The sequence below is a fragment of the Odocoileus virginianus genome, chromosome 1 (genome assembly GCF_023699985.2).
Source record: "Odocoileus virginianus isolate 20LAN1187 ecotype Illinois chromosome 1, Ovbor_1.2, whole genome shotgun sequence".
NCBI classification, from domain to species: domain Eukaryota; kingdom Metazoa; phylum Chordata; class Mammalia; order Artiodactyla; family Cervidae; genus Odocoileus; species Odocoileus virginianus.
Window position 1 is genome coordinate 46,346,519 of NC_069674.1, and position 19,995 is coordinate 46,366,513.

Sequence of the window (19,995 nt, forward strand, 5' to 3'; positions counted from 1 at the left end):
CATTCTTTTTTATAGCTAAGTAGTCTTCCATTTGGAGAAGAGAATGGCAGCCCACTCCAGTATTCTTGCCTGGGGATTCCCATAGACAGAGGAGCCTGGCAGGTTACTCATGGGGTCACGTAGAGTCGGACTCGACTGAGCAACTAACACCACTAGATTTCATTGTATATATATATACCACATCTTCTTTATTCATTCATGTGTCAATGTACATTTAGATTGCTTCCACATCTTGGGTATTGCAAATAGTGCTGCTATGAACGTTGGGGTACATGTACCTTTTCAAATTAGCGTTCTTATTTTTTCTGAATATATACCTAAGAGTAGAATTGCTGGGTCATATGATAGCTTTATTTTTAGCTTTTTGAGGAAGCTCCATATTATTTTCCACAGTGGTTGTACCAATTTAAGTTCAAACACGTTGTAAAAGATCTATGTTTTTTACTCTTCCCCCTCCCATTTTGTTTTTGATGTACTATTTTACAATTTCATGTTTATCTCTTATTTATTATAGTTGCTTTTACAATTTGCTTGTCATTTAATCTTCATGCTGGTTAATTAAGTAACTGATCCTCAGTCCTTACTATCTAATTGCTTTTTCTAGTGGAATTTTCCCTTTCCTGGGATTCTAACTTCTTTTCCACTTAAAGAATGCCTATTAACATTTCTTTTAGGTTAGAAAGAGTATTGCTGAACTTGCTTACTTTTTGCTTTTCTGAGAAGTTCTTTATCTTTCCTTTGATTCTAAATGATGCTGTTGCTGGATATTGTATACTAGATTTCAGGTTTTCCATTTCAGTACTTTGACTATATCACACCGCTTGCTTCTGGACTGCAGAGTTTCTGCAGAGAAATCAGCTGATAGACTGATGGGAATTCCCTTTATATGACTCTGTTTTTTCCTTGTTCCCTTTAGAATTCCTTATTTAATTTTTGCCACTTTTAATTATGATATGTCTTGGTGTGAGTCTGTGTTTATTTTGTTTGGGAACCTCTGTGTTTTCTGTACCTGGATATCTGTTTTCTTCTTCAGATTTGGGAAGTGTCCAGTCATAATTTCCTCAACTACTTTTGATCCCATTCTCTTGCTCTTCTCTTTCTGGGACCCCTATAATGTGAATGTTGGTATGCTTAATGTTAGCCCCGAGATCTCACAAACTGTTTGCATTTTTTTTAATTTGTTTTTCTTTTTGCTGTTATGATTGGGTGATTTTCTTTATTCTGTCTTCCAGTTGACTTAGGACTTCTTCTTTCTGTATCATTTAGTCTGCTATTCATTCCTTCTAGTGTTTTGTTTTGTTTTTTCTTTCAGCTATTGAATTCTTCATTTCCGATTGGGTCTTTTTTTATATACTCTGATTACGTGTTAAAAATTTCAGCGTGTATATTTATTCTTTTTTCTAATTCAGTTGACATTTTAATTATCAATGCTTTGAATTCTTTATCTGGTAAACTGTTTATTTCTGTTTTATTATTTTTTTCCGGGGGTTTTCTCTTGCTGTTTCAATTGAGAGCAGTTCCTCTGCTTTTTCATTTTGTTTAGCTTTCTCTGCCTCTATGAATTTAGGTTAAATAGTTAGCTATTGCTCGAGAAGGCAATGGCACCCCACTCCAGTGCTCTTGCCTGGAAAATCCCATGGATGGGGGAGCCTGGTAGGCTGCAGTCCATGGGGTCGCTAAGAGTCGGACACGACTGAACGACTTCACTTTCACTTTTTACTTTCATGCATTGGAGAAGGAAATGGCAGCCCACTCCAGTGTTCTTGCCTGGAGAATCCCAGGGACAGAGGAGCCTGGTGGACTGCCGTCTATGGGGTCGCACAGAGTCGGACACGACTGAAGCGACTTAGCAGCAGCGGCAGCAGCAGTTAGCTATTGCAGATAAAGGGGTGTTCTTATGCGGGAGTGTTGTGGATTTGATATGGATGCAAGTCACATTTTTCCCTCAGGGTGTGCTGGCAGCTATCACAATGGTAAGGGGTGGGCCTGGAACTAGGGGCTGGAGCAAGAGTTGGGTGTGAGGTGGAACAGCCCCCTGCTCAGTGGCCATCACCACTGTATTGGGGCCGGGTCCGACCCCAAGGCGCTGGATCAGGTCCGAGCTGGCGCTGCTCCCTTTCTGTGTGTTTCTCCCTCTTCGCACACGGGGACACTTGCCCCAGGGCAGGCAGTGCTGAAGCGAGGGGGCCCTTGAGTATAAATCTCCTGTGTCCTTCATAACCGATCACTGCCCCTAACCTCCACCGCCCCCATCCTCTTGTGGAGTTAGAACACAGGGCAGGCAGGGACCATGTAGACTCAACATATATTGGGGATGAACTGGTTTTGTGGCTGCTGTCAGAGATATGGGCTTCTTCTACTGAGTAAGTTGACTTAGCAAGTGGCAACACTGGTCACCACCACCCCCTGACACACACTCCATCCAGGACCAGGTCACATCTGCATTCCACAGTGGAGTTTCCTCCCTAGAGGTGGCAATCCTAGATGGGGTAAGCAGGGCTGGAGTGTTGGCTTGCTGGGGGCTGGGGTGTCCATAAAGGTGGCTGCGGGCAAGCTGGAAGCCCTCTCTAGAACATAATGTTTCCACCCTGGCTCAGGTGCAAACCAACATAGGTGCATTCCTGGATGAAATCCAGTCTTTCAAGTCTTTCCTGTTATTCCCACTGTCCCCTCACCAGCCAAGGGGGCTCACCTCCCCCACATAAAGCCCCAGGACTGAGGCATCCAATCTGTGGCTCTCACCACTCCCTCCCAGGGTGGGGCTCCCTTTTCCTCTGAGTCCTCTCCCAGGGGTCTAGGTCCTGATTCTGTTGCTTTTCTTCCCTTGGTACCCAATTAATTGTGTAACTTTCTTACAGCCTTAATTGTACAGGAGTCCTTCTACCAGTGTCCAGTTAATTTTCTGTGAGAACTGTTCCACATGTAAATGTATTTTTGATGTATTCATGGGGCAAGTTGAGCTCCACATCCTCTTGCGTCACCATTTTAATTGATCTTCTGGAAGAGAATATCTTTAAAGGTGCTTGTGCATGCGTGTTCAGTCACTTAAGTCGTGTCCAACTCTTTGTGACTCTATGAACTGTAGCCTGCCAGGCTCCTCTGTCTATGGGATTCTTCAGGCAAGAACACTGGAGTGGGTTGTCATGCCCTCCTTCAGGGGATCTTCCTGACCAGAGATTGAAGCCAAGTCTCTGTCTCCGACATTGCAGGCAGATTATTTACCCATTGAGCCACCTGGGAAGCTCAAACAGTTATTAGGCAATGTGAATGCAGTTAATGCCACTGAACAATATGCTTACAAATGGTTAAAATGGCAATTTTTTATGTTATGTGTATTTTACCACAATTTAGGGGAGGAAAAAAGGTCATAAAGTTCCAGGATTTTGGTCAGCGGAAGAGCCTACAAACATTACTAATCAACAGCTTTGGGCAGGAGTGGAGGATTCCACTCAATTAGACCTCAAGAAAAATCTGTTGATTGATTGGAAAGAAAGAATTGCTTAAATACTGCCTCAAGGGGAAGAGAGAGAGGATTTGATAAAGGCGTTGAAAACCTGAAACAAAGCCAAAGTCCTGTAAACACCCTAAAGAATGGAGCCGACAGCCCTGTCTGGCTCATGAAGGAACAAGACCCATACGAGACCAGTTCCCATGAAAGATGGACAAGACTTTCAACAGGGAAAATTGGTCGATGTGCAAGTAGTGCTAAAGTCCCTTTGGCTGAAGCCTTGGGCTGGACCAGCTTATAAAGGTTGGAGTTTGGGGATTGATTGTTTCAAACATAGGAGCCTAAACTACTGGACAAACTCTTCTTTATCAGAAATGGACTTTACCTTCATCCCACCACTACCTTCCATAGGTTGGGAACCAATAATATAAGTAATTGACCTGAATTCATAGTTACTGGACATTGGCTGATTTCATTATCACATTTGTTAAAATTCTAGTTAAACATCTTAATAATCTAGACTTTATTTTTATTGATATACAAATGATTTATAATATTTGTTTCAGGTGTACAATATAGTAATTCAGTACTTTTATAGATTATACTCCATTTAAAGTTTTTACAAAACAATGGCTATATTTCTGATAATCCAGGTTTTAATAGGCTGCATTCCTTTTTTTTTTTCCTTTTGACCTTTTTATTTTGTGTTGGGGTATAGCCTATTAACAATGTTGCAATAGTTTCAGGTAAACAGCCAAGGAACTCAGCCATACATATACATGGATCCATTCTCCCCCAAACCCCCACTCCCATCCAGGCTGAATGGTCTGCAATTCTTTCTCTCTAAAGAAATGAAACTGAAGAAAAATTGAAAATACTACTCAAGAGATTGATCATTTTTAATCCACATAAATTTTATATAACTCAGGTGATTGTTTGTATAGCTCTCTGATAGGAGAACATGAAATCAGGAACACACAAAACCAGGCAATTCTCCCCGCCCTTGTGAAACCTTCTTCTAAGTCTTCATCTTTATTTATTTCTTAATAGAAAAATGTTCTCCCGTAAGCCTTGTTTGTAGTTCCTATTAATCACTGTAGAGTTCAAGAGTTTGGGAAAGTTGGGATTCAGGTTCCAGCACAGTTTATAACACCAACTGATACTGCATCAGCTCCTGTTCTCTTAGGTCCTTAAGTTTCCTAAGATCAAGAAGACTTTTACTCCTTCAATTACTCTTCTTGTCATTAGGAAAGTGCTTCTCTCTTTTTTTTTAATTAAATTCCAAAGTGGGCTTTCAAAATATGTAATTAGTAATAACTGTAACAGCAATTTTTTAAAAGTTACTGAAAGGGTAGAAAATACAAGAAATCACACCAATGCAAAAAATAATGCCTCTCCCAATATAAATGCATAGAAAAAAATACTCAAATATTTAGAGCAATCTTCCTAGGTCATGGGAGATTTTACAGTTTTCTTTCTATAGCAAGTCAAAGTGAAATGCCACTTAAGTTCACAGAGAGGGATGAATTTTTTTCCTATTATGAAAACAAAGAATGGAAATTAATTAGAACAGAATTCTGTTGAATATAACTTTTCTACATTGAGCATCAATTCTTTTTATAATAAAAATTTATTTTATAATTTACACATTTTAAATTCATGGGCATGCTTGTCACCTGGCCCCAGTCATCTGTAGGAGAAAAGGGGACAGGATGTTATGAATGAAGTGTCCCCATCATCCCTGGTGCTCAGAGTCCAGGGAGACACAGGCACCGGATACTGGGGCTCAACATCAGTATTGAGCTACATAGTCTCTGAGAGGACTGAGTGATAAGAATTTTTTCTCCACCGTTTTTAAAAAGCCAAGTTCCTGATTTACACAAGGTGGGGGGTGGGTTGGGGGAAGTTTACCACATTACATTTCACATTTTCATCTATCATAATTTAGATCTTTACATTTTTGGAGTTGGTGATTGATAGCCTCCAAACACATAAACACTCTCCACCTGTACAAAATGCACCAGGGACTTTGTCTCATAAAGGCAGGATCAAGGTGGAAGTGAATCAAATTCTAAAACCAGATCCTTAGCAGAAGTAAGTCCCAGGATTGACTGTGGCCACAGAAGGTGACAGTTTCTGGATGCTGTTAGTTTGTAGCAAATTGAAGTTCTGTAGTCTTATCTATTACCAGAAAAACCCTCCAGGAAAAAAAAAAAAAATGTAGCCGTTGGGGGAGAAAGCAGGAGCCCCACCGTCTCATTTTTAACTAGGACCAGCTGAAAAATGAAGGCCAGCACCACACAAACCATCTTATGTCTGCCAATTCATTTCCTGGCCCCAAAAGAAAAAAAAGAGAAAAAAGAAAAAAAGAAAAAAAAAGAAAAAAAAAAAACCTCGTGTTTCCTCTCATGCAGGCCAAACATGGCAAAGCACCAGGGGAATTCTGAATGGAATCAATTGCACTTGTTACTAACTGAGTTTTCTTTTATTCTTATATTACCAAGGGCTGGATACTCAGCTGCAAGCAATTATAACGAAGAGTTACTGAGTAATGGTTTCCAGATTGCTCCATGATGGGGCATTAATTGAAAGGGACAATTTAAGAGCTTAGGCCATGTAAATGCATTTCTTATTCTGTCAGATTGAGAAATTTCTGGATGCAAAAAGCTGAAATGCTCAGAACTGATAAAGACTTAATAATGCCCATTTAAACCAACATTTTCAAAACGAGTTTCATGTTTTTAAAAGAACAAATGTAAAATGGTGAACCTGTGAGCTTGCTTATTCAAATAGAAAAGTATTTGAAATAGCACATTCGCATGCAGCACTCATAGGCATGTATGTTATAAAAAATGTTACTTGATTAGTTGGATGCATTGCAAAGTTAAGCTTTCAAATAAACATATTTTTCAGATTGCATGCTGATATAATCCACACTAAGTGCTCTGTGTGTGTGTGTGTGTGTGTGTGTGTATAAGCTTAAAATTTTTAAATAGTATTTAAAACACACAAATGAGTTTTATATATGTATACACAATTTAACCTTTAAAACAGAATTTTAGTATATGTGCTGCCGAAGCGAGCACTAAAACAGAATTTTAAACAGAATTGTATGCCTATGAAAATGGACAAGCCATATCATGAAGCTTCATTTTATCCTTTTAAAGGACTTTTATTTCCCTGGGTCCCATTAAATAGAAACATTTACAAAGAGGTTCCTTGATATATCACATTAAGGACAAGTATCAGAATAAAGAGAGTTAAAGCCAAACAAGGGGAAAAAACTCACTCCTCTGAAATAAGAGTGGTACTAGCTTTTAAGATCCAGTTTCAGACTTCTGCAATAGGATGAGTTTTATTGCTGAAAAGGAAAAAAAGAAAGAAGGAAGGAAAGAAGGAGGAAGAGAAAGGGGGGAATAGATAAGAAAATAGATGATAGATTGACAGATATAAATGCAGATACATTTTAAGAGTTAAATTCAAAGTTGAAGGTGAAAGAAGTTGTGAGATGGCCGCCACCACTCCTTTTCATTCTGTTTTCTAAATCTGAACTGCCATCTGAGAATTGAACTTTTACCCTTCCTTCTGCCTAAACGTCTTTCTCTTGTCTGGATTTGTGCAAAGGATCTGCAGTGCTGATGGTGGACTTCCCTGAAGCCTTGACACAAACCATGACATGGAAGGCAAAGTAGGCAGAAGAGAGAAGTTGTCAACCTATGTAAGTTGAGAACATCCTATCGAAAAGACTGACAAGGGAAGGCCTTGAAACTACTACTATTACTATAATGTCCATTTTCCTCTTTCATTCGACAAGCTATGGTATAACTTTTCCCCATCTATCACTTCAAATCTGCCTAACCAAATTCCAGAACAAGGATATCTTATGAATAACGATATCTTACCCATTTATTGGCATATCTTGGCCTGTTAAGGCAATTCCTTGTCTATAACTGGGTCAAATTCTTCTTTCTTATTGGATTAGTCATTCAAAGAATGAAAACATTAGATTGATATCTGGCTCTTTACTTTGGACTGTTGTTTATTTGGTGGAAGTGAAAGCGAGTTCAGTCACTGGTAAAAACTCTAGTTCTATTTCCTCTAAAGTCAAGTTCAAGCCCCATCAGAGTGTCCCAGAGAGCAATCCTTACACTAAGATGACTGAAATCAAATACAAAATCACTTGAAAAGTGAATCATCAATTTAGGTCAGGGTTGAGTACTTTCATAAGTAATAAAGTCATCTAAATTAATTATTCAAACAGACTATCAAGAATCCAAGATGAGAAAGAGGAGAGCATTCTTTTCCACAAGATAAAATAGGAGTGTCTGCATGACTGTTACCAAATAACATTGTCCAATATGGTCCCATTTTTGTCAAAAAAACATCTATACTATGTATCTGTCCTTTATTTTGCTTTGCTTTCCACTTAAGTTTTTCTCAGTCTTTGTGAAATCTGAAGTTTTAACTACAAGGTTCAAATATCCCATTATTTATTTCTAAGATTTGAGGGGGAAAGATTTCTTTTTAAACATCCTGAATTTAAAAATAAATAAACTGAACAGGAAGACATGGACAGTCTATCTCAATTGCTCTTGTGATTTTTCATTTTGTGGTGTGTACTAATAAATTATCCAAAGTCACATCGTAATTTTGCCTAAGAAATGTAAGCATCATGGGATGTTTCTAAAATATAAGAGGGGCAATCTTTCATCCAGCCAGTTACTGGGCTGCTTCTCTTCCTAATAGCAGCCAAACACCTGAACAAACCCGGTGAATTCCGAGCCAAATGGTTCTGATAACAGCAGATCTGGGACAGGATTGGTTGGTAAAACAAGTCTTTTAAAATACAGTTTAGTAAGTGTCCTTATTTTTAGTACTTCTCTTAGCTCAGGTAAATAAAGTGAGGATACATTCTCTTTTCAAAAATAGTTTAGGCTGAAAAAACATTTGAGCAAGTACATACATGCATAATTGAACAATATAGACTCAAAATACTGATCATTTTAACCTTGGATCCTGAATATATACTTAATTTCTGCAGTTTACAGAAAAGAATTAATATTGCATTTGTAGATGTGCAGTGAAAGATTTAGAAGTTGAATTAGAGTGGTTGATTTTTGTTATCAGTGTTAAAGTTGCTGAAATATAGATAGCATTCAGAAGAGACCAAGATTTTCTACAATGACCGAAAATTCAGTGTCAGCCACTTCATGCTTACTCTAAGCAGCTTTGCTTGAATCAGTACCTGGAAAAACTAAGATAATTCCTGTTTTACGTACTCCTTTCAAGCAGGCCAGGAGAAACATTTGAAAGGGATTAGCAATCAAAAATTGAAAATCTACCATCACTACACAAGCTTGCCTTTTCATTTTTGAACAGATCATAAAACACATAACACCATCCAGACCCTAGTCCAGCAAACAGTTCAAATGCTAATTTTTTAAAATAGCTTTTACATGCAATTGTGCTCTTTTCAATAAAACAAAGATTTGTTTATAGCTACAATTTAATTAAGAGTCCTTTCGAAGAGGAAGATCTGGAAAAAAGGGATTTTTTTTTTTCTGCCAGGGTTGTTTGTTTATTGGTTTAATTTTCCCTGAAGTAAAAATACACTTTGAAATGTAACATGTCATTATGTAATTTGTAGTAACAAAGTGCAGGCCCTTGCACACGACAGCAAACAGGGCTGCTCCAGCTCACAGACAGTCCCCACATCCATTCCCCTCTCCTCATCTGATTAACAGGCTGTGTAAACATCCAGCCAACCAGAACCCCGGCCAGTGCAGTTTGGTCAGCCATAAAACTGCCAGCCAAACACAGACGCGGGGGTTTTATGCAGAAATCTTAATTTGAGGGAAATGATCAAAACCAAGACAACATGGCCCCAGTGGAGATGGAGAAGGGCTGACCTATATTTTCATTAATCCCTCCCTCCCTCCCCCCTGAACCAGTGAAGGATGAGATCACCACCAAGGGTGAAATGCTGAATATCATACCCCTGAGATGCAGGCTTGTGGAGGGAGTTGAGTCAGAAACCAAATCCCCTAACAGGACATCTAGGAGAGGAAACATAAGCTTCTGTTTCAAGGAGAAATTTTAAATTGTCTGGGTTGTTTGGAAAAGGTCCGACTTTGATATACCCAGGATGGGTTCATTCCATCAGCATGCCTTCTGTTGGTACAAGAATAGCGAGTATGTGTTCCGATTGCACAGACATTAATGAAATTTATACAAAGGAGGGAGGAGGTTGACTTTTTTCTTCCCACGATTCTCATTGCTCTTGGTAAAAGACTTTAGACCCTTCGCAAAATGGGAAAATTTAAATGTTCAATGTAAATAATAGTAATAATAATTGGCAAGAAAATTATTCAATTTTTTAGAATACTCTCACAAGATTGCTAACTTTTTTTTTGACTTAAGAATGTATTTCATATCTCTTGAGGCTATATGACACTCTTTTATAGAATTTTTGAGTCTTTTAAAAAATCTTCTTGAAAAATATGCTGGTAGCAATGGGAGTAATAGAATTAACTACAACTACGAAAAACATCTATTTCTGCTTTATTGACTATGCCAAAGCCTTTGACTGCGTGGATCACAATAAACTGTGGAAAATTCTTCAAGAGATGGGAATACCAGACCACCTGTCCCACCTCTTGAGAAACCTATGTGCAGGTCAGGAAGCAACAGTTAGAACTGGACATGGAACAACAGACTGGTTCCAAATAGGAAAAGGAGTACATCAAGGCTGCATATTGTCACCCTGCTTATTTAACTTCTATGCAGAGTACATCATGAGAAAGGCTGGGCTGGAGGAAGCACAAGCTGGAATCAGGATTGCCAGCAGAAATATCAATAACCTTAGATATGCAGATGACACCACCCTTATGGCAGAAAGTGAAGAAAAACTAAAAAGGCTCTTGATGAAAGTGAAAGAAGAGAGTGAGAAAGTTGGCTTAAAGCTGAACTTTCAGAAAAGTAAGATCATGGCATCTGATCCCATCACTTCATGGCAAATAGATGGGGTAACAGTGGAAACAGTGTCAGACATTATTTTTTTTGGCTCCAAATCACTGCAGATGGTGATTACAGCCATGAAATTAAAAGACGCTTACTCCTTGGAAGGAAAGTTATGACCAACCTAGACAGCATATTAAAAAGCAGAGACATTACTTTGCCAACAAAGGTCCTTCTAGTCAAGGCTATGGTTTTTCCAGTGGTCATGTATGGATGTGAGAATTGGATTATGAAGAACACTGAGTGCAGAAGAATTGATGCTTTTGAACTGTGGTGTTGGAGAAGGCTCTTGAGAGTCCCTTGGACTGCAAGGAGATCCAACCAGTTCATCCTAAAGGAGATCAGTCCTGGGTGTTCATTGGAAGGACTGATGCTGAAGCTGAAACTCCAATACTTTGGCCACCTCATGTGAAGAGTTGACTCATTGGAAAAGACCCTGATGCTGGGAGGGATTGGGGGCAGGAGGAGAAGGGGATGACAGAGGATGAGATGGCTGAATGGCATCACTGACTTGATGGACATGAGTTTGAGTAAACTCCGGAGTTGGTGATGGACAGGGAGGCCTGGCGTGCTGCGATTCATGGGGTCGCAAAGAGTCGGACACGACTGAGTGACTGAACTGAACTGAAGACACATGGGCTTCCCAGGTGGCTCTGTGGTAAAAATCTGCCTATGATTACAAGAGACATAGGAGATGTGGGTTCTATCCCTGGGTTGGGAAGATCCCCTGGAGGAGGAAATGGCAACCCACTCAAATGTTCTTGCTGGAAAATGCCACGGACAGAGGAGCCTGGCGGGCTAAAGTCCATGGGGTCGTGAAGAGCAGGACACGACTGAGCACACATGGGACAGCAAGGCACGTTGACTTAGTCTAGCTCCTCTCCTTAGTAGCTCTTCAGTAGCTGGTTACTAACAGGAAACTGGGCTTCGCAGCAATTGCTTATAATGTTCACCTTTGTTCTAGGCTCATTTCTTAATTTTTAACCTCTTTTTTGTTTGAAAAAAATATGGTCAGCCATTTCATGATGTTCTCTAGAATTATCCATATCTTCTTTGTTGTATCTAATCATGCTCACAGATGTTCATTTTGCCTTTCATAAGAATCTCCATGTTTTATTCTGGTAGGTCTTAAGTTAAAGAAATAACTAAACACAATTTAAGTTCCAAGCAGAATGAGGAAACTTGTACACATGTTGAACTTTTTTCCCCAGGCCCTGGGCATACCCTTTCTATTTCACTTAATGCTCATGAAACCCTATGAATTGGGCATGAGTATTATACCCTTTATTAAGGAATCAGAAAAGTGAGATCCAAAGAGTCCCAGTGATTTGTCCCAAGGCACACAGCTAGTAAACAGCAGGGCTGGAGTCCTAGTAGTCCAGGTAGCCTAATTCTAGACCCAACTGACTTTGCCTCCTTGACGTGTCATCATTGCCTTAGTCAGAAGGCAGCTTTGTCTCAGATCGTTAGAGGCATTGGCAAGAGGCAGATGGGAAACTTTCCATGATGATTGCTCCTAGGTAGTGAGTAAGGTGCATGTTAAGTCGCTTCAGTAGGTCGGACTCTGTGTGACCCTAAGGACTGTAGTCTACCAGGCTCCTAAGTCCATGGGATTCTCCAGGTATGAATACTTGAGTGGGTTGCCCTGTGCTCCTCCCGGGGATCTTCCCAATCCAGGGATCAAACCCTCATCTCATGTCTCCTGCTCTGACAGGTGGATTCTTTACCACTAGCACCACCTGGGAAGCCCAAGTAAGTGAGGTAGCCTGGTGAATTGAAAGAGCATTAGTTTCAAAGTTTGAAAGTCGTGATTCCATTTCAAGTTCACCACTGATTAGTTGTATCTTAGAAATGTTTACTCACATCTCTAAGCCTCTATTTCCTCACCTGTGAAAAGGAGAAAATTCTGCAAGATTTTAATGAAAGAACATTTTGTAAGGCTTAACACATTTCTATATGTTCCAGGTCTTCTTTTCTCCCTCCCAAGCTAATCTGTTTACATCACCTTGTGATAGGTTTTCATCACTATAACTTTACTAAACAATGTCTAAAATTCTGTCATCTGGGTGTAGTTTGATGGAAGGAATTAAGCATCTTAAAAAAGTTTTTAAGTTTAAAACTCCTTGGGTCATACTGAATTGCATGTGCTCTAATTCAGAAAAACAAGTTCGGTCTTCCATTCTAAGTACTGTTAAAAGGTAGGCACTTCTGTCTTCACAAACCAGCAAGATAATTTCTAACATTCAGAATTCAAGCATATTCATTTCAAAAGCATGTAGTCACTGCATCTGGGCAACTATTTAATCATAAAGTTGAAGAGCAGAGATGTCAAAGACACTTTCTCTGATGGAACATTTACAACTTGTGGTTGTTGGACCTTCTCTATCACAGTCTGCCTTCAACCAATTCTCTTTCCTTGTTGGAATGAGGGCAAATGAGCATAAACTCTGACATGAAATACATCAGATAGCTTCCCAAAATACTCTTCCAAATCTGTGAGTTATTTAACCTTAATCTATCTTGAAAACCACAATAGATTTCCATCTTCTTGAGAAGAAAGCAAGCAAGTGGATATTCTAAATGATCTTTTCAGGCTTACATACCTCTTTCAAAACATTTCACAGTTTTCCCCACTTCATTCCTAACCCTACCTCCATCGGCCCCGTGAGTACTTGCATAGAGTAGGGCCTTAAATGCTTTTGATGATAAATGAGTTGTCAATGCACAGACAAATCCCCTTTTCCAAAGCCTCCTGGAGTAGAAGCATATTCTACTTCCTCCCAAAGACCCCAGAACTACCTGTGCACTGGCACGCACAGAAGAAAACTTTTATTCACAAATTTAAGCTACATTAATCTGCTGAAAGGAGGATAGATACTTAAATGGAGTTTCAAATAACCCTCGCCTTTGAGATCATCTGTGCTCACAGCCCAGTATTTGTACAAGATGAAATGATTTACAGAATCAAGCCTGGAAAAATTGGAGGGCAACTCCAAAAGGCAAGAACATGCTGCCGAGTCCATCACTCATCCTGCCAGGGAAACTTTTTGTAGTCTCCAAACTGTTATGAGACGCTGCTCTCTCTCCAGGACAGAGAAATCATCGAAAAGGCGGGAGGTGTGTTGGCTGCACAGCCGGAGTAAAGAACTGGAGTTCTTGGCAGGGCACTTCCACCTCAAAAGCAGACAGAGCCCTGGAAGGACTCTCACGTAAACAAAGCGGGGAGACAGCTTCAGCTCTGCAGCGAGGCTCATCCTTTCCCAGATCAAAGCCTGCGCCAGAGAGACAGCCCTACAGAACAGAGTGTCCTTTCTGGAACATCCAGCTCCAGGGGGGAGGCTTGAACTGGAGCCACAACCTTGCCACCTGTATCCAATGGCTTAGATGCAAAGGCTCTCAGAGGTTGGGGAGCCCACAGCTGCTCCAATGACAGAAGATCAACAGAAAGATAAGACAAGGCAAGCAAGAGGAGTTCCTACCTTGCAAGCTCAGATCAGCTACTCTGAGAAAAACAAAATGCATCCAGCCAACCCCAGCTCTCTCTAGAGTGTAGAAAGGGGGTGGATCAGTACAGACTCGTGGCTGAGCTGTTTGCCTGTCTCTCTACTCTGCTACTTACTAACTGGGTGAGCTGGACAGGCTACTGGATGTTTCTATACCTTGGTTTCCTCACCTGCAAATTGAACCTAATAGTTAGTACCTGCTTCACAGGCTTTAATGAATGACTGGTACAGAAGAAAACTCTAAAAATGTTGCAATGATCATTTGAAAGTCCCACGGTCCTTCGTTTGAACAAGTTCTGCTAACTGGTAGTTTTGTGAACTTGGAGAAACAACAATATGGGATGACTTCCCCCATCTGTAAAATGGAATTTCATCCAACCCTGGTGGGGTTGCCATGGAGATTTGACTTTATATGTCACAGAGTAGGAATTCAGTAAATGCCACCTCTGTTTATTATCATTTTTCCTGACTTCAAAAGGAGAAAGCCCACAGGACTGGTCAAATGGGAAGAGATACAGTTAGTAAAACTGAGAATCCTCCTAAACCCCCAAAACTTCATCCATATGCAAAAGAGATACATCCCTGGGGATGATTGGGTCCTGGTATTTTAAATACACAGCTAATTATATTTTAAGAGAGAAGAGGGAACCTGGAAGTATTCCCAAATTTAACATCTGCAAGCAGAGAGGATGACGAAATGCATTAGTACTGAGGAATAACTTTCTCCCATCTTCTCAGAAAACATCTGGGGTATTACCCTCCCCTCTACTCATTCCCTCACCTCCCACCCCAAAGCTGACTCTTGGCTGACAGTTTATCAGAGATAAATGGAAACACCTGGGAACCAGAGAAGGCCAACTCAACGTGATCAGCTGAGGAGACCTTGGGAACTCATGCCACTCAATATTTCTCTTTCCACACCAGGCGGGGCTAGGAGTACCATCTAGCCTGTGACGGATGGCAAGGCTCACTTTCACATCCACTCTTTTCTTCATTCATTCCAAACAACCTCAAGAGGTCAGCTGGCCCAGGTTCCTGCCTGAGGTAAGTCAACACTGAAACCGTCATGTAACTTAGATGGTTACTGAGCCCGCTTTTAACTGCTTCCACCAAAAGACTTTCAGGACTAACTGTATTTGTTCCAATTTTTAATCACTTTTTCCTTTATCAAACCAAACCCATTCCAGCTAAAATTTCTCATTCCTAAGGAGATACAAGACCTAACATTGTCTTTTGTACCCTGTGGTCAGGCAAAAAAAAAAAAAAAAAATTGCCATTCCACTGTAATAACCTCCTCAACTTGAAAACTTTAAATCTCCTTTTCTTCCCATGTCCATGCATTATCCCAACCTATTCTGTCTCTTTTAACCTTTCTTCAAAGGCCTTACTTGCCTTTCCTTTAATTAGCATGTTCCTTTTCTCTCAACTCATTCCAGCTTCTACACATTATTTAGAGACCAAAACTTAACAGCAGATCTAGCTGTTATTATAGTGAGATAATTTCAGTGTGTGTTTCCACACACCCACTACCTGGATGTATGATCCCCATACAAGTTATATAACATTCCTGGGCCTCAGTTTCCTTAGCTACAGAGTTGTTTCAACCATAAAGAACAAGATCTCTGAGTAGGTCAATAGGAAGACGTACCAGCAGCCAATGGAGACATTTAAAAGAATTAAATTTAGAGAGACACATCAGAATTAGCTAATTTTAGCCATAAGAATTAGCTAGTTGAAGAGCAGAAGAGAGCAATCCTACCAGATGAAACTGCGTGTGCAAAGGTCCTGGGACCCAAACTCCTGGATCAATATAGCTAGATATCAGAGAACAAGGGGAAGAGGATTGGAAATGAGGCTGGTGAAGGAGGTATGGGCCATTAACATTATAATCCTTTTAAGCCATGGTGAGGACTTTAGTCTTTATTCTAAAGGCACTGGGAAGGTGATACAGTTATAAACATATTGGTTTATTTTTGTGGAATACTGACCACAGAATGGATTGGACACAGAGTCGACCTGGGGAGAATAGAAGGGTCTGGAGGTAATCCAGGAATGGGACTGTGAGAACTTGGACTGTGGTGGCAGCTGTGAAGATGAAGAGACATGGTTCGAGTTGGAAATGAGAGTCAGCAACCCTTCCTGATCCAATGAACATGGTGGGAAGGGAGAAAGAGGTGTCAGGGATGGCTGCCAACTGTCTGGCTCACTCGTCTTTGGAAGTAGGCACTATTTACTGAGGGGATGCTGGAGGAGGAAGGAGTTTGAGGGGAAAGCTATGAGTTCAGTTTTGGGACATGCTGAGCTTGAAGCACTGTGAGATGGCCAAGTTGAGATGTTGAAGAGGCAACTGGATTTATGATTGGGAGCTCTGAGGACAGTCTAGCCTGGAGATATAAATTTAAGAGTCATCAACGTATAGATAATAATTAAAACCATAAGCATGGACGAGATCACAGAGGGAGGGTGTAGAATGTGAAGGAGAAGAGAGCCTTGCAATTTTCCAATATTTAATAGCTCAGAGGAAGAAGATGAGCCAGGAAAAAGACTGAAGAGAAGCCCCAGAGGTAGAAGAAAATTAGGAGAGTGTTAGGTCATGGAATTCAAAGGAGGAGGTGTTTTGAAAAGAGAGTGTCAACAGTGAGGCTGTTACATATGCTTATCCTAATGACCTAGTCCAGGTGACATTCCTATTGAATTTTCATGTTTGTGTGCAGCCCTGGGTTTTTCCAGCTTGGAATTTTGCCATCATCCTATGCACACTATGACTTACTGATGGTTGTTGTGACCAAACTTTCTACCTAACATGATTAGTATAAGAACACTGGGTTACATCTCATTTGTCCAGATGCCTTGGCAATCCAGAATGCAGTCAAGAATTAAGAAGGAAACAATAATCTGAAAAACTCAATGATTATTCAAAAGTCTGGTTACTAGTATTTATGTATTTACTAATAAGAGCCCTTATTTAGCTCTCCTGGGTAAAACCTTTCTTTTGTAAGTTTTAAAAAAGTTGATATTTGGTTTCTCAATCCACAATAAAATGGAAAAAGCCTTGAGGGGAGGGGCTCGGGTGGAGGAAGATCTCAGAGGCTACAGAAGCTGTTACAGTATTATTACTGGTTATTAGAAAGTAGATTAAAACCTACCCAAAGTAGGCAACCGAACAAAAACATAGAAATCAGAATCTATTTAGCAGGATAAATATATTCTATACCTTAGTCATCTTTGGGGAAAATATCACAGTATATTGCCTGACAAAAACATAGTAACCAAACAAATTTTAAATAAATGTTTGCTATGTTAAAATAGAACAAAAAGGCTTAGCATGTGATTTTTCATGGTTTTCTGTCCCTTGTATTTTCTATACACTGGTAGTGAGAGCTGGGGGCTTAGGGATTCCAGTATAATTTTTTGGTAGGAGTATATCATAGGAAGTGATGTGAATATCAGATTATTCTGAGATGTTAGGACATACTGGTGGCTTCAAGTCCCATCAGTTTTTTCATCTATTATAAAGTTTCCAATTGGACTTTAACCCAGTGGGTTCACAGCCATTGATTATCACTGCCTAGATTTATTATATTGTTGTTGTTTTTCAGTCACTAAGTTGTGTCAGACGTTTTGTGACCTCATGGACTGCAGCATGCCAGGCTTCCCTGTCCTTCACTATCTCCCGGAGTTTGCTCAAACTCATGTCCATTGAGTCGGTGATGCCATCCAGCCATCTCATCCTCTGTTGTCCCCTTCTCCTCTTGTCCTCAATCTTTCCCAGCATCAGGGTCTTTTCCAATGAGTTGGCTCTTTGGTTGGTTCACATCAAGTGACCAAAGTATTGGAGCTTCAGCATCAGTCTTACCAATGACTATTCAAGTTTGGTTTCCTTTAGGATTCACTGGTTTGATCTCCTTGTTGTCCAAGGGACTCTCAAGAGTCTTCTCCAGCACCACCAATCCAAAAGCATCAATTCTTCAGCACTCAGCCTTCTTTATGGGCTTCCCAGGTGGTGCTAGTGGTAAAGAACCTGCCTGCCAATGCAGGAGACATCAGAGATACAGGTTCGATCTCTGGGTTGGGAAGATCCTCTGGAGGAGGGCATGGCAACCCACTCCAATATTCTTGCCTAGAGAATCCCAAGGACTGAGGAGCCCAGTAGGCTACAGTCCATAGGGTCACACAGAGTTGGACACAACTGAAGTGACTTAGCATGAAATTATTTCATTAGGAGCTAAAAAAACCAACTGGTGAACTCTACAGCAGACACAACAGTTTCTTCAACAAATTGCTAGGAGAAAAGGCAAGGGGAAGTCTACAGAATACGAGAGACTTATGACAGACAATAACCAAATGCAGTGTGGAGGCTTTGTCCTTTTTGTTTCTTTGCTGTGCTTAGTCACTCAGTCATATCTGACTGTTTGCAACCCCATGGACTGCAGCCTGCCAGGCTTCCCTGGTAGCTCAACTGGTAAAGAATCTGCCTGCAATGCAGGAGACCCTGGTTCAATTCCTGGGCCAGGAAGATCCCCTGGAGAAGGGAGGCTTTGTCCTACTTATTGGCAAATAAACCTTTATGAGTCAACTAGGGAAGTATTAGCACTGACCCAAAACATGATTCAGTTAAGCAATTGTTATTTTCAGGTAAGACAATGGGATTGTAATGGCATATTTTAAAAAGTCCTTATCTTACTGAGACAGTACTGAAATACTTGTGGATGAAATGATACGATGTCTGGGATTTGCTTCAAAATAATCCTGGAGATGGGGCCATGGGCCATGGAGATGCTGAGGAAGTTCTCCCTGGGGAGAGATGAGATAAGACGTTATTACAGCAGGATGGTGAGAGCCTGAGGTTCATGTGCCATGTACTCTACTCTCTGTAAATGCTTGAAATGTTCCTTTTAAAGAGCTTTAAAATAGAAAAAAAAAAGTCATTTCTTTTCATCTTGTTGTTATGGAAGAGAATACTTCTAAAATGCTTTCTGTATCAACGTGGACAAAGCAGATTATTTGGAAATTCTGATAGTGAATACAAAGGGAAATCAGAAGAGAGGTGTCACCAAGTCTGAGAGCATGACTCTCGGTGCCTGAGTTATTGAAACACCAAATTGAAGCCAGGGTCGGGGAGGAAATCACTCCCCATCAGACGGTCAGAACTTCAGTACCTCAGCTAGAAACTAATTTCTAATTGAAGACACTCCTAGACTTCAGTTCAAGCTGCAAAACGCTATGAGCCTCAAACTCAGTTCCCTGTCTGAAAGGAGAGCTCCTGACCACCAAGTCTCCTAGTTTGAAACCTGAGGCTCATCCTTCTTCCTCCTTTGCTTCATGTTTCTCTGCTCCAGAGAACTCACTGTTTGTTTGCTGGCTCAATCAATGGTAGCCATGAGGATCTGGGGCAGCTGGGCGTGGCCAGTTCAGGGAATCCCCAGCATCTGCTGAAGGCTTTTGCACCCTCCTTATCTGTATTTTCACTTATGCTCTTCCCTGAGTTCAAGAAGCTGATCCACCAAAATCTTACTCATCTTTTAAGGGCCATCTTAAATGTCACCAAATACACAGGCCTTTTCCCAACCTGCTCCTCAGAGTTAAGGGACCCTTCCTCAAATTCCTTCCAATTCTTTGCTTGTAGACCTTTTATAAAATAGTTGAGTTCCTAGAGCCCCAACTGGGCAGTTCACCCCTCAAGGGCCAGAATATGTCTCTACCTCTGTGACCATCCCCGGAGCCACACACCCTTTCCCCAGCCTTCCCTTCCTGTGCAGAGCCGCCCTTGGCCTTGCAACCCTCTTTGACCACTTGTCTCTGCCTTCCCATCTCCTCTGCCTCCTTCCTGCTACCTCTCCTTTTCCATATGGCCCATTCCCACGCTGCCTGTCTCTCCCCCTAAGCTGAGAAGTGCGTGCATCAGGGAAGAGAAGGGTCGGTTTCACGCCAGGGTCTCAGCCGTATCTTCGTGTTTTCCTGCACCAGGCCATTTGGCTGGTGACTGCTGAACTGGATGAGAAATCTCAGCCCGACACAGGAGTCCTC

The 19,995-nt window shown here is 40.8% G+C and overlaps 1 long non-coding RNA gene across 2 annotated transcripts in view; it reads left to right on the forward strand.

Annotated features, from left to right (window-relative positions):
• The window catches only part of LOC110132266 (uncharacterized), a 314,824-nt gene that overhangs the window by 249,715 nt on the left and 45,114 nt on the right, over positions 1-19,995 (forward strand). For both annotated transcript variants that reach the window (XR_011487725.1, XR_011487728.1), the window contains 2 exons: positions 7,073-7,166; positions 14,893-15,012. This is a non-coding gene — a long non-coding RNA (uncharacterized lncRNA). The remainder of the gene's footprint in view (positions 1-7,072; positions 7,167-14,892; positions 15,013-19,995) is intronic.